Source organism: Nelumbo lutea, chromosome 8 (genome assembly GCF_056320005.1).
Source record: "Nelumbo lutea isolate HS-2025 chromosome 8, American lotus-T2T, whole genome shotgun sequence".
Lineage (NCBI taxonomy): Eukaryota > Viridiplantae > Streptophyta > Magnoliopsida > Proteales > Nelumbonaceae > Nelumbo > Nelumbo lutea.
Window position 1 is genome coordinate 17,379,561 of NC_142691.1, and position 23,441 is coordinate 17,403,001.

The following is a 23,441-nucleotide window of genomic DNA, read 5'->3' on the forward strand; positions in this document are numbered from 1 at the left end:
CTGATTAGACAAGCCATCGACGTGGAGGATCTAGCGCTCCTCATCCCAGGTCAGGTTTTCCTTAACTGAAACCGGTGTCATGCTAGTTGACGCCTCCAACGTGCTAGTCGGCTTAGCCACCTTAAGGGTTGGCATGCTAAACGTTCATTCCGCGATGAAATCCACCAAGACTTGAGCTTTAATGGCTGAGCATGGCTCGAACTGGATGTCATACTCACTCAACTTGATGGCCCACTTCGTTAGTCTACCTGAGACCTCGGGCTTTTGGAGAATGTGCTTCAGTGGTTTGTTGTGAGGACGACGGTAGTATGGGCTTCCGAGCTTCAATCACTAGGGTGTAGGCCAGCTTCTTGATGTCGAGTACCTTGTCTCAGTTGCTTGCAAATCTTTGCTTATAGAGTAGACAGGCCTTTGGACCCGATCTACTTCTCGAGATTAGTTCCGAGCTAACCACTTCGTCATTCTCAGAGAGGTATAGTCTAAGCTCGTCTCCAGGTTCAGGTTGGATTAAAATCGGTGGCGTACTTAAGTATTTTTTCAGCTCGTCGAATACGAGTTGGCACTCTTCGGATCATTTAAAGTCCTCGTTCTTTCTGATTGCCTTAAAGAAGGGTAAGCACTGACCTACCGATTTAGACATAACCCGATTTAAGGCAGCTACCCGGCTAGTTAGTCTTTGTACTTCCTTTATGTTCTAGGGTGGTCGGTGGTCTCATATCTAGTATGGCCTTTATTTTTTCTCGGTTGGCCTCGATGCCATGCCGGTTCACTATATAGCCGAGGAACTTGCCCGACGTGACCCCAAAGACACACTTGTTCAGGTTGAGCTTCATGTTATACTTTCTTAAAATTTGGAAAACAATTTAAATCATCAATTAAAGAAGACGAAAATTGAGTATCATCAACATAATATTCTATTTTATTTAAAATCAAAGGTTCAAAAACTTTATTTGCAAGTCGCTGGAAGGTCGTCCTAGTATTTTTCAGTTCGAAGGGCATTACTTTATAACAGTATAAGCCCAGTTTGGTTACAAAGGTTGTTTTATCCTGATCGGCTAGGTCCATCCTAATCTGATTGTAGCCGGAGTGAGTGTCCATGAAACTCAACAACTCATGCCCCGAGGTTGCGTCTATCAAGCGATCTATTCTGGGAAGGGAGAAACTATCCTTTGAGCTAGTTAAAAAGGTGTTTGTTTAATGTGGCTCAATTTTTTAACAAGACTCCATCGGAAGTTTTGCCGGATCATTCATGCATTAAGAGTAGTTCACTTTTACAGTCTACAGAAGATCTTTTAAGATAACATTAATCTAATAAAACCATTGTATAATCTTGATGGATTTGTAAAACAAGAAATATAGAAAACAATTATCAAATCTTGCATTCCATGAGAAAATCTGAAACTGGAAAGCTATATCGATTGTTGGTGTTGGAACCTCAAGAGGGGGCTAGCTAGGCAGTGGTCCCTTGGCTTCAATCAGCTATCAAAGATCAATCAGAATATATGTTTTTTTTTTTTTTTCTTAAAGAGGAAGAATTGAGACAAGTTTGGGCAGAATGAAAATCTGATGTCACAACCCAAATCTCAGAAGGTGCCATGAGTGTGATAGACCAACCACATTGACAGGCAAGGATTCAAAATAGGCTCATTTGTTTGCAACAGAGAGCATTTAAGATTTAACCTGCAATTCAACAGATTTGAACCAGTCCCATGGAGGATTTATTTTCCATTAGACAACTAGCATTGTCTTGGGAACCTGTGCTTATGTCATGCTGTCAAAACCAGTAAATTAATATTATCCACTTCTTTCTTCTCCATGCAGGCTGGTTTGGTCAGAGAAAAATCATTTGGTACAACAAAAGATCGGATGCTTTATATTGAGCAATGTGCAAATTCAAGGGTTGTAACCATATTTATTCGTGGTGGTAGGTTTATACTTGTTTCCATATTTCTTGTTCCTTTTACATAGAGAACATTTTAAAAGGCAAAATCATGATCTCTTATTTGCTTTTGGTAAATCGTATTTCTTGCAGTCCGAAACTCCGAATGTATGGCATTATCTTTTTTGGAATTCTTGCAAGTTCTTGATTAGTCTTTTTAGAATGGTGGTGAAATGATTAGTATTAAAACATTTTGACAAGATGGCACGAAATTTCCAATTACAATTGGTCTATATGGGGTGTGGGTCTGCCCTTGGCTCATATTGTTTACATTAACCATGAATTAGCTTAGCATTTGCAAGTGAAGGCTCCACAACTTATCCTTGTTGATGAGACTATCTGGACTGAATACATGAGAAAAGGAAAAAAAGCTGGAATTGTGGAAAGATGTCCTAGGAATCTTAAGATAAGTAGAACTAAAATAGAATACATGTAATGCAAATTTAGTAACAAAACAAGTGAGAGTGAGGGCATTAGAATTCAAGACCAAATGATAACATTGAATTAGCTCTATTATACCTGTACGAACTCAAGTATGAATATGGTCATGTGCTTTGTGCACACCAGACACATATATGGAAATTCAGTTCCTTTTGTTTATTGTGCGTAGACAATAAATGGAAAAGGCAAATATACTTGATTAAATAGAACTGAAAATTTGGGTAATTTGAAGAACTAGCTAGATTACATTAGGAGAGAAGACAGCCTTAGTACTATCATTGTGAGAAAATGACAGTCTAGGGACTTTGATCTCCATTGAAAGGAAAGCTTTGCTCTTGGTTGGCACTTGTCAGCACCCAAAGAGTTCAGAAATATAATTTATATAATAGATTTTTGTCTTTGTGTGCACATGGCAAAACCCCTTTTCTGGTAGAATTAGCAGCAGAACTGTGTCCACAAATTTCTACAGCAATACCATATTTTACCTTTTCAAAAAAGGGGAAAAAAAAGTAGGAACCATGATGCATCCTTTACATGGGTTCAAAGAACTGCAAATTAACAAGTTTGCACATACTTTGGCTGTGCATGGTGTTAAAATAAAGCAGAAGAATTTGGAATAAGAGAATTTTTTGAAGACGGGTTGTTGGACTTGGACAGGACCCATTCTCTATAATCCTTCTTCATAGTTCAGATAGAACCCCACTAAACTAATCCTCTTCCCACGGGGACCCACACCAATGAATAAATGGATAACATGGGCAATCCAGGCAACCCTTGGGATAGATGAACGACATATATGTGGAGTATCAGTTTCGACATCACACACTATTCCTATTGTGCTAATTTCGAAATTATGTCCATCTTAATTGAAAAGACATCTCATTCTCAGGCTAACAAAAATTTCCCAAACCCCAATCAAGGTTTTTTCCTTTGTGAGTCACATTGAGCCTGGGTTTCATATTGTCCTTCACATAGTAATGCTATAAATATATATATATATATATATATATATATATATATATATATATATATATATTTTTTTTTTTTTTGCATCAATAAAATGAGGTTCTAGTGAACAGTGATCATTAACAAGTATGTATACATCTCTAAATATTGATTCCTTAAGTACAAATTAAAGTCATTGGTGATTTTTCACTTTTTAGTAAAGCATTTAGCAAAAGTAAGAATTATGATGATTTACTTGTTGTCCATTAATTCATGCATGGACCGAATTAAGAAAGAAAGAAGGAAAGGAAGACTCACATCACGTCGAGCAAGATGATCAAGGCGATTCTGCAAGCTTAGTTTGTTACTCTTTTCTACAGCTTCTTCAGTTTTCTACACATACAAGCAAAACAATAGATAAGAAAATTAACTACATCAAATAGAAAGGCCCAAATAACTAACAAATTACTCTATATTTAAAATAAAATATTCAAGAGGACAAGGTGACGGGGTGATAGGAGCAAAAGGAATTGGGAGATGTTGAAGAGTCAGTGGGGAAGGGAAAAGGAGAAATGATTAAAGATCTAATAGAGGAGAAAGGAGAGGAGGAAGATCTAGGGACTAAGGGAGGGGGAAGAGAGGAAGGAAGTAAGACAGGAAATGGAGTTAGAACATACAAAAGGGTCAGAAGTCAATAAGGAGCCTGGAAGAAGCTGTGGCTTTTTCTAGGATCAATGCAAACCCAACCTACCCTGTATGTGGTTACTTCAGCCCTCATATGATATGCAGCATCTCCTGCTGATAGAGTAAATTATCTTTTGGAGATCTTGATATTACTTCTTCTACCCAATGAAAGTGTTTTGTCAAATTGGAAAGTAGCAAATCAGTACTACTACAAAAGCATGGCATCAGTGCAGCTTTTGTGGCAGGTTTGCCTTAATTTTCACAAAGAGTTCAGTCTGGAAGAGGTAATTCTCCTGAAATAGAAGAAAATTACTGATCCTACATTCACAGAGAGGAAAATTACTGCCATTAATTTCTAGTTTAGTGGGTCAGAAGTGAGAATAGCCATTTCAAAAACTAGAAAAGGTACACCTCTAGTTTTTAATCTTGACCTTTTTGCAGTGGAGTTTGGCGATACAAACTAACTTCGGTTGTTTTGCCATTTGATTCTCTTTGCGGTTTAGGTCTTTGAGCAGGTCTGTATTTTGACATGTAGGAGTGGATTTGTCAACCCTAGAACGAAACCTTGTTATGCAGCAACTTTCAATTCAAGAGTAATCTGAAGTATGCTGGCATTCGAATTCTGTACTTCTCTTTAATGCAACTGACAGACACTGAACAATAGCAGCACTAGACAAGAACATGAATTGGGGTATTGGGGTTTGACTGATTTTAACAATGTGAAAGTCAGCCTTTGGATTTGTTGTAAGTTATGTGCTAAAGTCTGAAATCGTGGTAGTTTAGAAAAGCTACCAAGAAAGAAAAAACTGCATTAATAAGAACTTGTCATGGTGATATATTTTAATTAATCAAACTCTTAGTGTTGCTTTTGTTGTTCAAATAATTTGTTGTACATTTACTTTTGTCAATTATAGTCCTTCTTTAGATGTTATTTGTTAACAACGTTTTGTGTCCATGAGTTATGATACAAACAGAACAACTCAGTGATAATTTCCTTGTTGTCTTTGCATTTTCCTTTAATCAATTCTTTTATGGTTCTGTTTTCTAATTTTAGTTCCAGACTTCATCTCTTGTTAGATGGCTTATATTTTGATATTTTAGTTTATCTGAGTTGCAACTGTTATCTTTTACTAGATTGCATCGGGCCTCTTGTTTCTCTCTTTTTTTTTTCGCTGGGTTATATTGCATGAATTTTTCTTTAATGATGGGTACTGTCACTTGAATAGCTTCTTTGATCTTTATGAATTCATGTTTGTGCAAATGAAAAACATATAGAAACTAGACAAGTATATTTATTTATTTTGTTTGAAATTATATATTGAAGAGAAGTGATCAGATCTGCGTCTCTTTTAGAAACTAGACAAGAAATCCAATTAATGTGCCCAAAAATGAGATTTTTTATCTATTTAGTCTTTAAGACCCTTGCTTTATCAGTATTTCAATGTCCCTCTATGCAGCCATCCATTGAAAGACAAATAGGCCTCTTTCAGTCATAAATTAGACAAGAAAATAACAATGAGATATTTTTGGTCAAGTGATATGAAACAGTTATGTACGTTAAGGACAGAAAATTGTAAGAGAAGCTTGGGGAATTGGATTTCTCCATCTCAACCTCTGTACCAAGAAGGCAAGAACTTTGTATTACAGAGAATTTAGTCTTGGATGACTGTTAAATATCCATACCCATCAAGAGATATCATGGAAAAAAAAGGGCTTAAACCATTTAAAGGAAAAGAACTTAACTGGAGAAGATCCTTGTTAGAACAGAGTTCTTAGTACAGAGGTTGTCAAAGAATAGGCTATCAGGAACCAACCAGATGTAGATACAGAGCAAACTTTTCATATGTAATATAAGAGATAGGATGCAATTATGAGAATCTTTGATGGGTATAGAGGAACAATGGATTGTTTGATTACTTGGTATGCAATCAGAGAGCCATAAGAATCACTCTTACATTGACCTTTTTCCTTTGGTTAAGTTAAATGAAAAGATGGAATATACAACGATTATGCATACAAATTACTGTTAAACAGAACCAAATGTGAGCTGAGGTAGTGTCATTCATATTCTTGTGGTACACAGAAAGGCCCAACTAACAACCAATTGTAACTGAACTTGGAAACCTCATTTTCATGGAAAATAATTTTCAAAACAAAACTTATATTTTATAGACAGGGTCTGCCTAATAATGTACCCTTCTTCTGTGAACAGTTAGTGGTTTTAAAATATACTAAATGCATGTGACTTGGTAGCAGTCACTAAGTTATATCTTTTAATTTAGTTTAGAAAATTTGACAACTAGAATTTGGGGAAGAGTCATTGTATGAGTCTCCTAGTAAGGGAATTAACATGAACTAGAACTTGGCAGCTTTGGTGGCAACCAGAAAGCACTCACCTTCTCTTCATGAAGTAAATGAACACTGAAATATCCAGATAGTCTGAAGTGGGTCCTCTAACTAAGGCTAAAGAAGAAATATTAGCTACCTCCGTGGTAATATGGAACTCAAAAGTGGACTTGGTTTAGTCCCACATTGTTAACATGGAGAAATGGTGGAAAGGTTGGATTATAAAATGGAGGTTAATAAACTGATCAAGCCATAGCTTTCTTGGCCTTTTGGCCAAGTGTAATATCTGTTCTTAACAGATGATATGTGGTCCATTGGCCCCAATGGTATTAAATCTCACCATCAAAGAATTACCCACCAACCATCTTTCTTTCAACCAAAACCCCAAACCCAGAAACTCAAATAAATCTCACCATTAAAGAAATACCCATCGACCATCTTTCTTTTGGAAGAAAGATGGAACAAGCTCATTTGATACCCTCATCCCACCAGTTAAAGAATTACTCACGGACACTCTTCAATTTTTTTCCTTTTCCTGCAATAACTTATAATTTTAATCTTTTGAAAATAAATATACCTAGTTAACAATCGGTTCATGAGAGCAATTGGAAACTTGACAAACCAATTAAATTCATGAGAGATAGGGCAATTAAAACAAACCTAAGCTAAAGAAGTTGCATACCTTTGGCATCCGAGATGAGACAACAAAGCTGCACAACTTTAGCACCCAAGCCAATCCTTGCATCTAGAGAAAGATAAATGATTTTTTGAATACGACTAATTAAGCACATGCGCTGCACGTGAGAAATTTTTCTTCATATTAATTACTTGAATTTTAGATATATCATAGTTAAGATAGAAATTGGAAATTAATAAAAGTAACAATACGATTAAAGATAAACTTAAATATTTATTATTCAATTATCACATCATGGGTTTTTTTGAAAGGCTAGATCACTGACCCACATCTAGATAAGAAAATAACTTTGTTTTTTGATTTCTTTTAAATTAGGGAAAATTATAGTTGGAGCCGGTTGTACATTTAAAATTAGGCTACAATTTGGTCCATAAACCAACGAAACTCTGACAACCGGCTCTACATTTCAAATTATAAAAACCACCGCCATGTCATTGGAGGCTTATGTGGCTATTACTAACATGGGACTCTTAATCCATGTTGGACACAAACAAAAAGCTTATACTGAAATTGCCCTTTAATGTTGCGTGATTGGAAAATTAAAAAAAAAGGGTTTTTGGTTTCTCTCTCTCCCTCTCTCTTATACACACACACAGTCATCTTTATCTGCTCAACGACTATGTGATTTGAAAATAAATAAAAATGGTTTTTGGTTTCTGTATTTACGTTCTTTATATTAATTTCTCTCATTCTCTCTCTCTCTCTCTATGTATCATTTTCCCTCATTTTCTCTCGTTCTCTTTCTCAATCGATCTCTCATTCTCCCTTAATTTCTATCGTTCTCCCTCTATTTCTCTCCCGCTCCCTCTCTAGTTTTTTTATTTTCTTACATACTTATATGGTATTAATCAGATCGTATAAAAGAACATGAAACCAACTTACAATTATTACACCAATTTAATAAAAATTCACAAAAACTATTAATTATGAAATTTACACCAACTAGAGAACGATAGAGATTAAGGAATAAGGAGATATTGATCGAGAGGAAGAGTGAGGAAGAAGAATGAAAAAGATTGAAGGAGAACAATAGAGAGAGAGAGAGGTTTTGATTTGGCTATAGATCGAAGCTGAGAGAGTGGGAGAGACAAAGGGAGCGGGATTTCGAGAGATGATTGTGAGAGTGAGAAAGAAGGGAAAGAGATCGAGAGACAAAGGGAGTGAGAGGGAAACTTAAAACCTATTTTCGGTATAGGTTTTTTGCTGTGTCCAACATGGATTAAGAGTCCTATGTTGGCAACAACCACATAAGCCTCCAATGATATGGCGGGGTTTTTATAATTTGAAATGTAGAGCCGATTGTTAGAGTTTCGTTGGTTTCTAGACCAACCTGCAACCAAATTTTAATTATACAACCGACTTTGACTATAATTTTCCCTTTAAATTATATATTTCATTTACATTATATAAAATATTTTTTATTTATCACACTTAATTGTTTGTCTATGGTATCATTTGATTCAAACCACTAACCCACCATCTAAAAAAATTTGTTTGATTTCTAGATTAACATTAAATTTTGTATTACATTTCCATCATTGATAAAATTATTTCTTATGTATAAAACTTTTTTTTGTTCAATATAATGAATGCACAATATTAGAGGTGTACTCAATATTTTATTTTTTATAAATATATAATATTAGATATGTGCTCAACATTTTCTCTATCCTTTTTTTTTTCATTTTTGTGATCCTTTGTATTTTTGATTATTAAAAATTTTATTATTTGACTATGACGTCATTTCATTCTAGGTAGATTTTGAATTTGGCATTCCATTTTCATCATTTATGAAAATACTTCTTACATTTCATAGTTATTTATTTTAATTTTTATTATTTAATTATGACATTATTTATTAATCCATTTGACCTCAAATGGTCTAATTTCTTACCCACCACTAAGAGGGAAGAAAATGGTTTTGTTTCCAAATTACTTTTCAAAATATTTATTCTTATACTATTAAAATTAATATTGTGGATTTAATTACAAGAATTTAATGATGAGAAAAAATATATCTTAAATATAGGATTTAATTAGAGAGAATAGGAAAATATTTTTATTTCCAATTGGTTTTAAATTTTACATTCCATTTCCATCATTAATAAAAACATTTCTTATTTATCATACTTATTAGTGTTTAACATGTATGTTAAAAATGTTTGCAATTTTTTTTAATTTCTTTTTTTTTCATTTATTATTTAATCATGGCAACATGGATTAACCCATTTAACCCAAATTGATTTAATTTCTTATCACCACATAGATGAAAACACTATTTTTGCTAGGTAGATTTTAAAAGTATAAGCTTTTATGTTATTGGAATTATTAATTTATTAAGTATGGACTTAATTAATAGAACTTAATGATGAAAAGAAACAAAAAAAAAAGACTTAAATATATGATTCAATGAACATGAATGCAAGTTAATAACTTAAATTTGGATTTAATGAGAGAGAATTGAATGCATTGAATATCTTTAAATTACTTTTTTAACTCATTAAATATCTAGAACCGATTTCCCTATTCACCCTCATTGTTTATTAATAAATTTAAATATAGAGGGGTAAATTTTGTCTTTAGAAAATTCCAGAAATTCTTCAGGCCATTCGTGTTTTTTTTTTTAAAGTAGTATAGATATTGTAGCTTTTAGGTGAGAGAGGTAAAGAGTGAGAGAGAGTGAGAGATAAAGACTGATAGAATTAAATTGGTGTAATAGGAAACCATGTACACGTTTCTTTTGTCAGTTGGTACAGCGAAAATATATATAAATGTGAATTAATAGTGCAGTACAACCATTACAACATTAGTTTTTCAAGCATCAATGGAGCTTGCAGCACAATTATTTACCTTTATTATTTAACAGACAAGTGAGTTTCCACTCAGCTAACTACAATATCTTAATGAGAAAGAATCCTATCTTGGCTAAAACAATAAACTCTTTATTCATGGTTTTATTTTGGGAGCTACACAATAGGAGGTAGCCTATCTCCACTACAAGCAGAAGGAAATGTTATTACCAACCAACCACTAGCTAGTAGCTACAATCTCTTATTCATGTTGATTGCTATAAACTTTACCATTCTTCTTAACCAAAAGCTCACAACAATCACAGTGTCCTCCCGCCACAGAATTGAAAATACAGCATATTTTACAGTTCTTAAGAGCTGCATAAACTTTTATAGTTAGAACTATCCACGGTAGAGGTAAGTAGGAAAAAAAGTAATGGAACAAAACATAAATGAAGTGATGCATGTTGGATGTATTACGTACGTTTTTCAAATGTTTGATCTCTATGAGGGTCCACAGCTAAAGGAAGGCGAGGTGTACCACAACGAACAACTTCAGACGATACTGCCAGTATAAGCAGTACGAAAGCTAGATTAACAGCAACCTTCATCTCTTCCGTGTACTGAAACTGAAAGACGATCGAATAAGAGAGAACACAGAAAATGGAACAAGTTATATGCTGCAATTCACACTTTCGCAGTATATATAGAATTTCAAGGGTAGATTCTCTTTCGAAAAAAAGATTAGACTCATATAATGCTTTAGCCAAGATAGTGTTCTTTAATTTTTCATTAGGATATTGGATTTTCCGTTACAAGTAGTGCAATGCACACTTTTCAAAAATAAAAAAAAAGGGGTAAAAAACTAGTGGGAATGGGATCCATGTCATGTTATGCATGCAGAGAACCCCCATTTCATGGTTTTTAAAATTGACCCATGGATCCTAACGGTTATCGGTTATCGGTTCAAATGGTTTGACCATCGATCCATATGGTCAGCTGTTCTGACAAAAAAATAAAAAATAAAAAATAAAAAAATGATCAAAACGATTCGAATAATCCAAACAATCGACCGATTCAACAGTTTACTAACCAAAATCAATGATTTTGGGAAAAACGGAATCAATCAAATGACCGATTCCCGGTTTTCCCATCCGGTCCGGTTTTAAAAACCATGCCCCATTTGATGCATGGCAGAGAACCCCATTTAAATTGATGAATGGGAATTCGTTATTCGACTGGACAACACGATGCACATGGGACTCATATATAGTCAAACTTAAATTACATGGGAAATGAAAGGGGGATGGGGGCAGACTGGACTGGCTGCAAATTTGATTCCTTCGCAAATAGCCGATGACCAATTGACCATCATCTTGGGCGGAGGAATGGCACGCAAAAATGAGAGGACAAGTGGGATCCACAACGGCAATAATAAAATACATACCAACAAACAACAAAACAAGTTACAACACTACTCTACCAACTAGACCTGACCTGACCTGAGACTATACATCTTGCTCTATAAAGTGGGACCCGTCATGTATGACGTGTACAATGTCAGATATTATTAACAAGGTGTTGAAACGTTTTTAATTGACAGGTGTTCCGAATTCATCCCAAACCCTAGCCTTTGAATCATTTGAATTGGGATTTGTTTCAGATGGGGTAGAACACTCACTGACCTCAGTCACATCCGGCGGTTATTGGTAACATATCCCATGTTCTGGCCGACATGGTGTGAGGTGCAGATAACTCGGAAGAAATATGTTTAACTATTTTCAGGGTGTTGATTAAACGTTTTCTAAAAATCGAAAAAATCAATTAATGAGGGCTAAATAACTTGGGACTACAACACATCCCGTGTGGTAATTTCATATTAGAATTTATAACATAATTTGGGAGTATATACATGTATATATAATTAAAAGAGATATTTTGTATAAATAAAATGCATATATAAGTATGTATTTATTTAGGTGGGTTCAGGTTAGGTTGGGCTAAATTTGGCCTACCAAAGCCTTCAACTCCAGCCCAACCCAAGTTTGGATAAAACTTGAATTCTTAGGCCCACCCAAGTTACAGCCCTACTTAAAGAAACCTTCAAGGGCTATCCCCATTTCAACTTCGCTTAACAATGCCTATATTCAAAATTTCAAATTAACGAAACCATATTCATTTTCAAATCCAAATATCAATAAAATCATATTCAAATTATTTAATAATATGTTAACAATTATATTAAATTTCATAAGATAACGGCAATGTAAAATGTTTCTCTGTTTTTATTTCTGAACCTAATTAAATTTATAAATTGAATATAAAATATGATTTCCTATTAATGCATTGAAAGCTTCAAAACACCAGAGAACTTCTTTCCATCAAATTTTAAATAACAAATCCCCATGCCCCCATTAATTATTTACCCTTTTTATTTTTTAAAAGCCAGTGTCCAGTTCACTACAGTTGTAACCGAAAAACCATTATCCTAATTTAATGAAAAAGAACCCTATCTTGGCTAAAGCATTAAATGGGTCTACCCTTTAAATCCTATATATAGAGTGAAAGTGTGAATTGTAGCATATAACTTGTTCCTTTTGTTTCCTTTTCCTGTCTCTCATCGTCTTTCAGTTTCAATTCACAGAAGAGATGAAGGTTGCTGTTAATCTGGTATTCGTACTGCTTCTACTGGCAGTATCGTCTGAAGTTGTTCGTTGCGGTTCACCTCGCCTTCCCTTGGTTGTGGACCCTAATGGAGTGAAAAAATCTGAAAATCGTAATACATCAAATATCACTTCATTTATGTTTGATTTCACTAGTTCTATCATTTTTTTTTTCTTTATTTATGTCTACAGTGGCTAGTTCTAACTATAAAAGTTTATGCATATTGATCCATGCAGCTCTTCGACACTGTAATAATATATGCTGCATTCCCTCTGAGGGGAGTCAAGTCTGCTTTTGCTGTGATTGAGAAGAATGGAGTAATTTATAACAACATATCAACATCAATATATAAGAGATTGTAGCGGTTGGTTGGTAAGATCTGCTGGTTGTACCGGAGACTTAGTGTCAAATCTCATATGCACCTAGGTTGGGGGGATTATGGGTTTGGGAGATGGCTACCTCCCTTTTGTGTAGCCCATTAGCAAAATAAAAGGAAATCATGAATAATAATAAACTTTTGCATTGCGAGAATGGTACACTTTTCTAAGTATCTACTGTCTTCATAACTTGCATTTTGCATTGTGAGAATGGACCACAAGATGCACAAAAAGGTATTAGACCTCCATAGTTCTTACCATATATTAAGAAGAAAGAATAAGTGTACAAAGGAAAATGCTTAGTTGTTTATGATCCACTTTGCATATCAAACCTGAAGGCCCTACAAGACCCTCGTACAGATTTGGTGATCAATAATTGTTATTTAAATATATCCTATCGTTTCATTAATGTTTTCAAAATTTCTTGTACCCTCTTGCCTGTTGGGTTGCCCCGTTTGACACAAATATACCCTCCCTAAACAGATTAAACCTACAAAGTTGTCTATACTGTATCTTACAATGCAATTTCAGTTTTGCCCCTCCATGTTGAAAAGAAGAAATAAGGAAAAAAAATAATATAATGATTAATAAAAATTTTCAAAAAATTAAAATCCAGAATTTTTTTATTGTGAAACCTAAGGGTGCAACATGGGCGGGACTAGCCTGAGCCCGATTCGGCCCAACCCAAAATTTTACACGGGTTGCACTTGTATTTTTGGTCCTCGAGTTGGATTTGATGTTACCATTCGATTTTTGCTTAGTCTGTCATCCGAATCCCAATTCACTCCTACCACCCGATCAAACCCTTCCGACCTCTCCAAAACACCTAAAAACCCAAGAGACCCGAATTTCACCCCCAAGAGCCTTCAAATCCACCATTAAATCTACCCGATGCCAATATGATGGCCCCAATCAACCCTAGTCTCCACTTTGACCCTCAGATCAAACATTACCCTTAGACCCCAAAGTTCACCTTTCCATCATTGCTGAGTTACCAAATTCTCTAAAATACCCCTAGCCAAATTCCCAAATTACACCCCGCACCATATTCCCAAAATTCCCCCTTGCGCCAATTAACAAAATACCCCTAACCAAATTCCCAAATTACACCCTGCACCATATTCCCAAAATTCCCCCTTGCGCCAATTAACAAAATACCCCTAACCAAATTCCTAAATTACCCCTCACACCAAATTCCCAAAATACCTCCTTGGACCAATTGCCAAAAATAGCTGTAACCAAATTCCCAAATTGCCCCTCACACCAAATCACTAAAACACCCCCTAACCAAATTACCTATATACCCCTTCTTTCCAAATTCCCAAAATACCCTTAACCAAATTACCAAAACACCCTTCAAAGCCAAAGTTACCAAAATACCCCTTCTCTCAAATTCCCAAAATACCCCTTTGCCCAAATTCCCAAACTACCCCTTCTTCTAAAACTACCAAAATGTTTCATTCTGCAAATTACCTGAATGCCCCCATAAGCTTACCCATTTGGACCCCAAATAATCAAATTTTCCTCTTCACCCCAAATTACCGCTTTTGACACTTGAAGATCCAACCTGGTGAGATGTCCCCCCAAACCCTAGCTTACCTACCAAAAACCCCTTTCTTTTAGATTTTGTTTAGAAACCCCCTTCCTTCCCACTATAAATAGGAAGCACTATTCCCAATAGAGGAGGTCAAAAAAGAGAAGTTGTGAGGGCCTCTCTCTCTCTCTCTCTCTCTGGTTGTTTCTCTTTTGGGAAGAAGATCTAAGAGTTCAGAAGGGGAGATCCAACTAAGTATGTGTTTGGTACCGTTTATGTTTATTGAATAAGTGTTTGTTCTTTATTTGCAGGTAAAATTGAAAAATGTAATAATTGCAACCGTTTATGACAATTGGGTGCCACTAGACACCATTAGGCGCCACTTCAACGTAACAGTTTGTGGAAGTTTCAAAAAATAACTTCTACAAACGGCCAGCATGCACATAAACCAAAGTTCACTTTTTTACATTTTCCATATATGCAGAAGAGCAAGAGAGAAAAAATGCTGAGATGGCACTTATGTGGCACCATCAATAAATATTTACTGAATAAACGTAAACGGTACCAAACATCACCTAAGAGGGTGAGAGAGAGAGAGAGAGAGCTCGAGGGAGAGGAGAAGTCCGAAGAGTCTAAGAGTTCTGGAGAGAGCAAACAAAGAGAAAGAGAGTGGAGAGAAGAAAGGGAGAAAACTTCTTATCCCTTCAGCCTATGCCATAGAACGTAACTCCATTCTATATCCATTGCCATCCAACTCTAATTTGTTACGTCTCTAAGTTAAAACATAAACATCAATTTCTTCCTTTGAAGGCTACAAGAGGTGAGATTCACACCTCATCTCCTTTGTGGTTTCATTTGTCTATTTTATTTTTTCTTTTTTTCTTTTTTGAGTTTTCTGAAGACAAGAGTGCTTGCGTCTTCTTGCAACCGGAGGAAGCAGTTGGAGGGCTCTCTCCCTTTTCTATTTAATCAACCGAGTAAGATTGTAGGGGTGCTGATAGAAAAGCGGTGGGAATGTAGTCTCACCCTTTTGCTCAAGCGCCTGTACCTAAAAGGAGATTAAATGGGAGGAAGAGATGCCCGGTTACAGGATCTCTCTTCCATTGCAGATGGACAATAAATTTCTTCTTCTGTTGTGATTTTAGAGAATGGAAATAATATTTGAACTGATTAGACAGGAGTACCTAACTCCTTCTCTTCCTCTCAGCTTAGTTTACCTACATCTACGGTGACAAGGCCTGGGGTCCCCTTTTTTTGGTCTAATTACAATTATTTGGGAGACCCATCACTCCCTACTTTGTGATTTTGGTGGGTGACTACTCTAAACATTCAGCAAGGAAGTGAATTGCCATTAATTTCTTTTCGCACGTTCACAGAATGGCGACTCCGCTGGGAGTCCTTGAGAGCTATGCAAAGGTTAATTCCACTCCCTGTTTTTTATCCAAAGGAGGAGGTGGTTTCGTTCGATCCTTGTTAGTTCGGTTACTCTATTTTTCTGTGTTAAAAACAAAAAATGAATACATTTAGATTTGTTTGTTTTGTTCTTTATATCAGTACCTTTATTTGTATCTGTATTGACCGAATACAAAAATTCCTATTCATGATGATGTTTCTTGAATTTGCAAGGGAAAAATGTTAGAGAAAAGGGCTAAGGGGCAATCGAATATTATCATTGTATCGAGTAGGATTTCCTTTTGTTTGATTGTGAGTTGGTTAAGCTCTTGCGGTTACTGGTGGACATTTCTATTTCGTGTTTAGTGTTTTTGGATTTGTTTTCAGGGAATGGACCTCTCGATCTTGGTATTTTCTTGCTGATCTTCAAAGTAACCAAATAGGATATCCATTACTCTGGATATTAAAAAAAAAAAACATGATAATGGCCGGCCTGGTCTTTGCATGAGTCTTTTAAGTCCTGATTTATAAGCTGCTTTGCATGTGTTAACGTTTTAACAAATAGATTTGAAAAAACAGAGCAATCTGTACAGTTTGGGATACGCTTTTTTAGTCCATGTGATCAGGTCCATTGAACCCAATTTACAACTACCCCATTACTCAAAAGATCCCAGGAACATTCGGATTTACTAAATTTCATATCAACTTGGGTTTCTACAATGGGAAAGATTCTAGACTTTTGTTTTGTCTTCAAATGGAGCCTACTTGCAGATTTCGTTCAGGTTTGTTTAATTTCAGAAAAGGGAAGAACTAAAGAAGAAAGTTGAAACCCATATGAATTTGCAAAGAAGTGGTGTTTTCAAAATTTCATCCCCGGCTTAGTGAAAATGGGCTAGCATTTAGTTCTTTTTTTTTCCCATATTTAGAGGAGATATCCTTTATTTGCAAATTCTGTTGTGATTGTTGTTGTCTGTACAATGAGTTTTACCATGCTCCAGCTGAGTTACTTTGTTTTGATGAGCTTTGAATTTTGCCTTTAGGACGTAATGTTGTTCTGGTTAGAGCTGCCATTCCCATCTTTTTTGAATTGAACTCCATGCACTAACATAAATGGTGAAACGGTAGTTTTGTTTCCAGCTTGTTAATTGAATCATAAAAGGCTTATTTTTAATGTATGGTGGGGTCTCTAATTTTCATTAGCTTCAAAAAGTTTAATTTGATTTCATTATCTTTTCTTGACCGCACTTTGTTACTAGAAGGAATAGACATTGGTAATAAGTTGTTTAAGATTCCATGGTTGTTGAGTTGAGAGCATATATATGTACCTTATACATGCTTTTTCCCTCCTCTCATTTTGCAATTATCATACTTATAAAAAGGAAGGGGGGTTCAGGTCATAATATGTTTCTGTTAACTCGATACTTGCACATTATACTGAATTTCAAGTCGAGAGATCACCTCGGTCAATCAAAGAGACTCAGAGACTTGTTGGCTGAGTGGCTACCTTTAGCTATTTCATGTCGAAGTCGGCCAACTGCTGTAGCCTACTTTTCTTCTGAATCATTAAGAAACTGAAGAACTTCTAGTGGACAGAAGAGTGTTAGTGTACCTTTGACGAGCTGAAATCTCACCTTGCCTCGCCCCCTCTATTCACTCCACCGTGTCTAGGAGATGTACTATTTCTATATCTCTTGGTCGGGGACAAGGCAATCGGTTTTGTTTTGGTGAGAGAAGAAAATGGAGTGCAGAGACCTATCTATTATGTTAGCAAGGTCCTTTGCGACACTAAGACCCGCTACCCTGAGGTGGAAAAGCTAGCATTCGCCTTGGTGGTCTCGGGTGAAGGAAAGGCATTACAAGGAAGGAGACATCATCCTCAAAAAAGTCATGGTGCCTGAGCCCAGTGTTGACAAGCTTGGCCCCAACTAGGAAGGTCCTTATAGAATCAAGCAGGTCGTCGGCCTCAGTACATTTCAGCTTGAGCATTTGAATGGAAGACCAGTCCCCCGAACTTGGATTATCAATGAATGTACTCCTTGATGGCTAAACAATGAATAAAGTGCAAAGTTCTTCCCCCTCAACTTCAATTTTGGTGTATAAGTTCTTATTTTTGCATAACTGTCAGGACCCCTTGGTTATGCGACTGGCCGAAGCACATAACCTTCTTCAAGATTATACACTTGGATTGGACAATGGCATAGGCATACGGTTCCTTGGGAGCCAAATGCCTACTTGGCCTTCTCGCTAAGGGAAGGAATGATAGGAACCTCGGATAAAAGCAATGGCCAAAGACTTTGGCCCACCATGAACAAATACACTAAAAATAAACTAAGTACTTTGCTAAGCATGAAGCGCATTGTGACCTTAGCCAGACACACACTCTGCGGCCTCAACCGCATGAAAGCTCACACCCCAACTACCCCTAAGGAAAGCCAAGCCAAGCCAACTAAGACACACTCCTCGCCCCGACCCCTCGATGTCATAACGTAGCCTCAGCTTAGCTACCTTAATAGGGATAAAGAACATGATAAAAAAAGTTAAGGCTTTCGCCTCCCCTCCCTCATCACTAAGGAAAGGGGCCTTGACCCCTCGACAACATAGTTCAGCTTCGTCCAACCAATTTTCGATGGGGGTGGAGAACAAACCAAGAGAGCTAAGGCCTTTGCTTCCCTTTCCTTCCCTCTAAGGAAAGGGTCCCCAAGCCCTTCGGCCTAATAGCTCAGCCTCGGATGAACTCCCTTAGTTTCCCTAGTGAATGTCTAAGTAATAAGGCACTTTGGATAACTTCTTTGCTACTTGTGACCTCTCGGAAGAGGGCATCAGCTCCTAAGAATAAAAAAAATGATGAATAAAGACACAAGTTATGCAAAAACAAAGGTACTTCATTGAATATATCTGTTCAGCTTTACAAAAATTTGCCTCGGTTGGGGGAGGCCGAGCCCTTACAAAATGATCAAACAAAAGAAAAACAATGAGATGAAGATAATGCAACTCATGCTGCACCCTCGGTAGGGAATGGGAACCTTGTCAGCAGGGACCTCAATAGTAGGGACCTCAGTAGGAGGGGCCTCAACAGGAAATCCCAACTCGTGGACCGAAAAGTTGGGCATCAGATGCAACACCTGGAGCTTGGTGTCCTCGATGACTTCCAGGTAGGACTCGGCCCCGTAGTTAGTGAGTGCCATCTAGTAATCATTCGTTGTCTTCCAAATTTTGACAACGTCCTTGGCCTTCTCCTCGGCCTCCACCACCTGCTTCTGAGTAGCTTCAAGAGCCTCATCTAGTTGGACCCGCTTCAGCTCAGATTGCCTCAGCATCTCATCAGCCTTCTTCAAGGATTCCTTTAGCTCCATAGTGAGAGCCTTTTCCTCCTTGAGCTCCTCCTGCAGGACCTTCCTCAGCTCCCTCTCCTCCTCGCACATGGCCGAGACAATCGATTCTCTGCTGCTCACTGCTTCAGCAACCCGCACCTCGAGTTGCTTCCTCTTCTCCTTAGAGTTCTTCAATTCTTGCAGAAGAACCTCTATTTTGTCACAAAGTTTGACGGTGTGCCAGGACGACTGCAACAAGAGAACCTTCATCCGTAACATAGAATAAAAAAAGACAAAGTTCCACTAGAAGACAAGGTAAGAGTGTAGCATACCACGACCAATTGATCCAGAGAAGCATCGCGAAGATCCTGCGAGCATTAGTTCATCATAGCAAGACGATCCCCTTGAGGGATCATCCTAGTGACTAGAGCCCAACCAATGCCCCTTGTGTTGAGGGAGTCTCCCTCTTTGATGTTCCACTGGGGGCGGAACATGCACCGCATCACCAATTGCCCCTGATTCCATGGTTCGGGAGAAGGGTGAGGACCCGAAGGGCAAGACCTCCCTATGATTCCCTCGACCGGGGGCCCCCTCTATTTGTTGTGGCCTTTATTTCCTCCTTTATTACCGTCCTCAGCTGGGCGGTCCTTGTGTTCCAACCTCTTCCCAATTGGGAGAAGAGGTGGATCGGTTGGCCTCTTCTGGCCAGACTCTTGGTGCTGATCTCCCTCGACTGACTTCTTCCCTCGGCCCATCCCAAAACTAGCAGGCACTAGCGGCCAATGAGCTCTCTCAGCTGGCACCGCCTTCCTTGGTTCTTGTCTTTGTGATGGGTTGTCGCCTGGTGTCCTTCTCAAGGACTTTGCCTTCTCTAGCAGCATCTGTTTGGTGTTGATAGGCATCTCTACAAAGAAACAAAGCAAGTGAGTCAATACTCATGCACAAGAAAGCAAGTCGATGTGTTAAAGCTGACAACAGGAGTTCTGCTATTGAGGCAAGCGAGGTTGAGGCCAGCCAATACTAGAGCTACCTCCTCCTCCTCCACCAGGGGCTTGGACCGGATCTTCCCCGACACTCGGATGCGGGTTACAACCTCGTCTTCATTGTCCCGAAGATAAGGGGATGTCTTCTCCACTGTTAGGTTCAAATCCTAGCAGTTTGACCTGACCGACCAACCCTTGGGGTAGGAAACAAAGAAGTATTTCTTCTTCCAGTTGTGCACAAATGAAGAGTTGTTGGTTACTCTACCATGGCGAGCTAGGAAATAGTAAATTCCCATCTCGCGAGGGTGTGACATCGACATGAACATGCTACAAAAGATCTTTGATGTTAGCTCAACACCTTGGAGTCGAGCCATCACCAGCATTGCGATTATTATTCTGACACCATTGGGGCTAGCTGGCTTATGGTGATGTCGTACCACCTCAGTAGCTCGAGGATAAGGGGAGGAAGCAGAAACATAAGGCTGAATTCAAGTAATTGTTGGTAGATGTAGATCTCACCCTCCTCCGACACCCAGACTGATCATTAGTGTTAGAGACCCTAAGCCTATAGTTCTTGGGGATGAAGTATTTCTTAGCGAGAAACTTCACTTGCTCAATGTTAAGAATATTGTCTAGCTCAGAGCAACAAAGACACTCCACTATCACCCCTCAGGCCATGTACTCGACCACTATTCTTGGATTAGGTTTGTAAACTTCCTCGCCCTCAACCACCTCTGGAGACCCCAAGGTCCCCTTGATTTATCTCAAACCCATAGACCTAGCACTCTCATGAGGAGAGTCATCACCCCTTCGACTGCACTCGGAGCCTACGGGTGTTGTCCTTTCTCTTAGTACACCAACCTCGGGACTCAGAGCAGGGCCCTAGGACTCACCAGTGTAGCCCTCACTACTACTGGTCGATGTAGTGGTTGGAAAGGAGCTCACTCCCGAGGGGTTAGGGAGGTCAAAGACTCATAGCGCTTGAGGCCAGAGTCTGAGTAAGACATCGCCACAGCTTGAAGTCTGAAGAACTCAAGGGAAAGCAAAGATGAAGGCTAAGGTCTTTGAAGGCTAAAGGTCTCAAAGGCAAATGGTGAAAGTGACCATGACTAAGTACCCTATTTACATGAAAATGGATGGCTCAGATCACCTCCTATCCAATGGCCATGAAGCGACCACCTTATCGATTTGAACCAACAACTGACATGTGTCACTCACATTGGGAAGATGAAACGATGCCGACAACCTGTCATGCGTATGGCCACAACCCGATGCTTGTCTTGGGCATGACTCCTACCTATCGATATGGAGATCCATAGATGACCGTATCATGTACAATCATGACCCAACCCATCTTGAGTACGATCAGAAGCCATCAACATGTAGATCCGTAACACACACAGTCAACACCCAACATTACCCATCTCCTGTACGGTCTCCCCAGCCTAGCCACGACAATACCTATCTCGTGCATGGCCATAGCATGCCCATTCGTTACCCGTACCTCACAAGGAAGCCGCTGGCTGAGGCTAATGCCTGGCCCATGCTTAAACTCATCAAAAGCACGCAACCGGGGGGCATGCATGACTTTGTACCCATGTCCTAAGCGGTACCAAGCTCTCAGATGCTGAGGTTGACACCTCCGTACGTCCGATCCTCCACAATACTCTCAAGAAGATGGAGCCCAAATAGCAACTGACATCAAAATGACTAAGGGATGAAGCCTTTAGAAGCCGAGGCCAACGCCTCCATGCTCCAAAATTAAGGCTCTCCCAACAAAGCCAAAGCCATTGTTGAGGCATACTCGTAAAAAATAGTTGTTATCAAAGACAAGAGAAGCCCTCCGAAGCCAAGGCCAATGTCTCCACGCTCTTGAACAAGGGTCACCTTCAGCAGAGCCAAAGGTTAGAGTCGACGTCTTCCCACTTTTGAGCTAGGCTATCTCTAAGATTCTTCTTAGCCAAGCGAAGTCGAAGTCGAGGTCCTCACCGATGCAAGCCACTTAGTGTCTCTCAACAAAGATAACACACTCTCTTCGGCTGAAGCTGAGGTCACCGCATGGACCTCCACCACGACCTTGAGAGTGGGGGCAAATGATGTAGGCACACATGACAGGCCCATTGGCATGATGACACATGGCATCCTCAAATGGCAACTTGCGGTACAAGATGAGATTGCATCTTGGTCATCCACTTGTAACTAATTATAGGCAGGTTAAAGTATAAATAAGTGGCATCACTCCCTAAATAAGCTATCTTGGCATTTACTGTTCTCAGCTCTTTAGCTTCTTAGTGACCTCGTTTGAGCTATCTTACTTAGGCCTCGTCCGCCCTCTTCATTATGCATTTGCTAACTTGACCATTGGAGTCTCCACCACTGGGATAACACCCAGGGCCTCTAACGTGCTTCATCCTCCACATGCCAGACTTACAGGCCCTCGGCTCTAGGAGCCCTCGGAGCCTATATTAATTAGTAAATTAATAAGTTAATCACTTATAAAATTGTTAATAAATATTAATACAAAAGTAATAATAAAATAAAATATTATCAGTTATAAATTATTTTTATTACTTTAGAATCAATTTAAAATGATAAAATAAATAGATAATTATTAACCATTTATTAATTTAAAATTAGTTTAAAAATATTGGGAAGCTTAGGTAGAGGGTGTAAGTTGTAACGTAGGCAAGTTAGGTCAGGTTGAGGGATTAACCTAAGCCCAACCATAAAGGTATAAACTTGGGCTCAAGCCTGATCCAAACTGAGCTTAAACCCAAGTTTATCCAAAACAATTGAGGTTGGGCTCAAGCTGGTCTTCACCATGCTTGGGTGGGGTAGTTAAGTTTGAAAGAATTTACAGATATATATTTTTTGTGTAGTAATTTTTTATTAGAATTTATAACCTAATTTGGGAGTATATACATGTATATATAATGAAGAAAGATATTTTATATATTCAAATCCAAATATCAATAAAATCATATTCAAATTATTTAATAATATGTTAGCAATTATATAAATTTTCATAAGATAATGGCCAGGTACAGTTTTTATTTCTGAATCTAATTTCTGGACCTAATAAAATTTATAAATTGAATATAAAATATTATTTCCTATTAATGTATTGAAAGCTTCGAAACACCAGAGAACTTCTTTCCATCAAAATTTAAATAACAAATCCCCATACCCCATTAATTATTTACCCTTTTTATTTTTTAAAAGTCAGTGTCCAGTTCACTACAGTTGTAACTGAAAAACCATTATCCTAATTTAATGAAAAAGAACCCTATCTTGGCTAAAGCATTAAATGGGTCTACCCTTTAAATCCTATATATAGAG

The 23,441-nt window shown here is 37.9% G+C and overlaps 3 long non-coding RNA genes across 3 annotated transcripts; 1 reads left to right on the top strand and 2 right to left on the bottom strand.

The window, feature by feature from the left end:
- Positions 1 to 1,233: 1,233 nt before the first annotated feature.
- Positions 1,234 to 7,177, bottom strand: LOC148843065 (uncharacterized). The gene is made up of 2 exons (XR_016103358.1): positions 7,038 to 7,177; positions 1,234 to 3,718 (listed from the first exon to the last, which is right to left on the bottom strand). It is a non-coding gene; the product is annotated as an uncharacterized LOC148843065 (long non-coding RNA).
- A 2,796-nt stretch (positions 7,178 to 9,973) lies between these two features.
- LOC148843066 (uncharacterized) lies at positions 9,974 to 10,650 on the bottom strand. The gene is made up of 2 exons (XR_016103357.1): positions 10,326 to 10,650; positions 9,974 to 10,219 (listed from the first exon to the last, which is right to left on the bottom strand). It is a non-coding gene; the product is annotated as an uncharacterized LOC148843066 (long non-coding RNA).
- Positions 10,651 to 12,407: 1,757 nt separating this feature from the next.
- Positions 12,408 to 13,036, top strand: LOC148843067 (uncharacterized). The gene is made up of 2 exons (XR_016103359.1): positions 12,408 to 12,617; positions 12,742 to 13,036. It is a non-coding gene; the product is annotated as an uncharacterized LOC148843067 (long non-coding RNA).
- Positions 13,037 to 23,441: the final 10,405 nt, after the last annotated feature.